The sequence below is a fragment of the Arachis hypogaea genome, chromosome 5, assembly GCF_003086295.3.
Source record: "Arachis hypogaea cultivar Tifrunner chromosome 5, arahy.Tifrunner.gnm2.J5K5, whole genome shotgun sequence".
In the NCBI taxonomy this organism is placed as follows: domain Eukaryota; kingdom Viridiplantae; phylum Streptophyta; class Magnoliopsida; order Fabales; family Fabaceae; genus Arachis; species Arachis hypogaea.
In genome coordinates, this window is record NC_092040.1 from 17,853,241 (window position 1) to 17,856,168 (window position 2,928).

The following is a 2,928-nucleotide window of genomic DNA, read 5'->3' on the forward strand; positions in this document are numbered from 1 at the left end:
CAAGAGGGAAGATTTTGTTTTTAATGCAAATTTTTTTCAAGTTTTCAAAATTTTTCAAAATCAAATCTTTTTCAAATCATATCTTTTCAATCACATGTTTTCAAAATCAATTTCTCCTCATTTTCAAAAATACTTGCTAACAATTAATGATTTGATTCAACAATTCAAGTATGTTGCCTTTTCTGTTGAGAAAGGTTTAATGTTTGAATCATGTCTTTTCTTGTTAGCAAAGTCATTAATTTTTAAAATCAAATCTTTTTTTTAAATTGTTTTTCAAATCATATTTTTTCAATCACATCTTTTTAAAACCATAACTTTTCAATCATATCTTATTAACCACATCTTTTTCAAAATAGTTTTCAATCAAATCTTTTTGATTTCTAATTTCAAAATCTTTTTCAAAAATCACTTGATTTCTTTTCCACCCTTGGTTTTCGAAAATCAATTAGTGTTTTTCAAATGTTTTTAAATCTCTTACTTAATTTTCGAAAATTTCTTCCCCTCTTCTCACATCCTTCTATTTATGGACTAACACTATTCCTTAATGCACAATTTGAACTCCATCTTCCTTGATAGGTTCGAATTTTCTACCTCTTCCTTCTATTTTTCTTTTCCTCTAACACCTCAAGGAATCTCTATACTGTGACATAGAGGATTCCATATTTTCTTGTTCTTTTCTCTTTCATATGAGCAGGAGCAAAGACAAAAGCATTCTTGTTGAGGCTGACCCTGAACCTGAAAGGACCTTGAAGCGAAAGCTAAGACAAGCTAAGGCACAACTCTCTGTAGAGGACCTAACAGAAATCTTCAAAGAAGAAGAACCCATGGCAGCCGAAAACAACAACAATGCCAACAATGCAAGGAAGGTGCTGGGTGACTTTACTGCACCTACTCCCGACTTCTATGGGAGAAGCATCTCTATCCCTGCCATTGGAGCAAACAACTTTGAGCTTAAGCCTCAATTAGTTTCTCTAATGCAACAGAATTGCAAGTTTTATGGACTTCCATTGGAAGATCCTCATCAGTTTTTAGCTGAATTCTTGTAAATCTGTGACACTGTCAAGATCAATGGGGTTGACCCTGAGGTCTACAGACTTATGCTATTCCCTTTTGCTGTAAGAGACAGAGCTAGGACATGGTTGGACTCACAACCTAAAGAAAGCCTGAACTCTTGGGAAAAGCTAGTCAATGCCTTCTTGGCAAAGTTCTTTCCACCTCAAAAATTGAGTAAGCTTAGAGTGGAAGTCCAAACCTTCAGACAGAAGGAAGGAGAATCCCTCTATGAAGCTTGGGAAAGATACAAACAATTAATCAGGAAGTGTCCCTCTGATACGCTTTCTGAATGGAGCATCATAGGTATTTTCTATGATGGTCTGTCTGAACTATCCAAGATGTCTTTGGATAGCTCTGCTGGAGGATCTCTTCATCTGAAGAAGACGCCTATAGAAGCTTAAGAACTAATTGAAATGGTTGCAAATAACCAATTCATATACACTTCTGAAAGGAATCCTGTGAATAATGGGACTAATCAAAAGAAAGGAGTTCTTGAGATTGATACTTTGAATTCCATACTGGCTCAGAACAAGATATTGACTCAGCAAGTCAATTTGATTTCTCAAAGTTTGTCTGGAATGCAAGCTGCACCAGGCAGTACTAAGGATGCTTCATCTGAAGAAGAAGCTTATGATCCTAAAAACCCTTCAATGGAAGAGGTGAATTACATGGGAGAACCCTATGGAAACACCTATATTCCTTCATGGAGAAATCATCCAAATCTTTCATGGAAGGATCAACAGAAACCTCAACAAGGTTTCAACAATAATAATGGTGGAAGAAACAGGTTTAGCAATGGCAAGCCTTTTCCATCATCTTCTCAGCAACAGACAGAGAATTCTAAGCAGAACCACTCTGACTTAGCAACCATGGTCTCTGATCTAATCAAAACCACTCAAAGTTTCATGACTGAAACAAGCTCCTCTGGTGGACGAAATTGTGATCCTCTTTGTATTTGAATGAGATTTAAAAATTGGCTCTATTGGAATTTATGATCACAACTTCATTCAACTTAACCAGCAAGTGTACTGGGTCATCCAAGTAATACCTTACGTGAGTAAGGGTCGATCCCACAGAGATTGTTGGTATGAAGCAAGCTATGGTCACCTTGTAAATCTCAGTTAAGCAGATTAAATGGTTATGGGTTTCAAAAATTAATAATAAATAGAAAAAAAATAAGATAGAAATACTTATGTAAATCAATAGTGGGAATTTCAGATAGGCGTATGGAGATACTGTGCTCCTCTCGAATCTCTACTTTTTTATTACATTCATCCAATCCTTCTTACTCCTTTCCATGGCAAGCTGTATGTAGGGCATCACCATCATCAACGGCTACTTTTAATCCTCTCGGGAAAATGGTCCTATGCACTGTCACTGCACGGCTAATCGTCTGGAGGCATCACCCTTGTTGATAGCTACATCCCATCCTCTCAGTGAAAATGGTCCAAATGCTCTGTCACAGCATGGCTAATCATCTGTCGGTTCTCAATCAGGTTGGAGTAGAATCCATTGATTCTTTTGCGTTTGTCATCACGCCCATCCTTCAGGAGTCTAAAGCTCGTCACAGTCATTCAATACCGGAATCCTACTCGGAATACCACAGACGAGGTTAGACTTTCTGGATCCCCATGAATGCCGCCATCTATCTAGCTTATACCACAAAGATTCTGTTGGGGAATCTAAGAGATATGCGCCCGGCCTAGAGTAGAACGGAAGTGGTTGTCAGTCACGCACGTTCATAGGTGAGAATGATGATGAGTGTCACGGATCATCACATTCATCAAAGTGTTGTGCAACGTATATCTTGGAATAAAAATCAAAGAGAATTGAATAGAAAGTAATAATAATTGTATTGAAACTTTGAGGTACAGC

The 2,928-nt window shown here is 37.3% G+C and overlaps 1 non-coding gene across 1 annotated transcript; it reads right to left on the reverse strand.

Annotated features, from left to right (window-relative positions):
• Window positions 1-1,229: 1,229 nt before the first annotated feature.
• On the reverse strand, window positions 1,230-1,337 carry LOC112804599 (small nucleolar RNA R71). Its single transcript, XR_003203212.1, has one exon. It is a non-coding gene; the product is annotated as a small nucleolar RNA R71 (small nucleolar RNA).
• Between the last annotated feature and the right edge of the window lie 1,591 nt (window positions 1,338-2,928).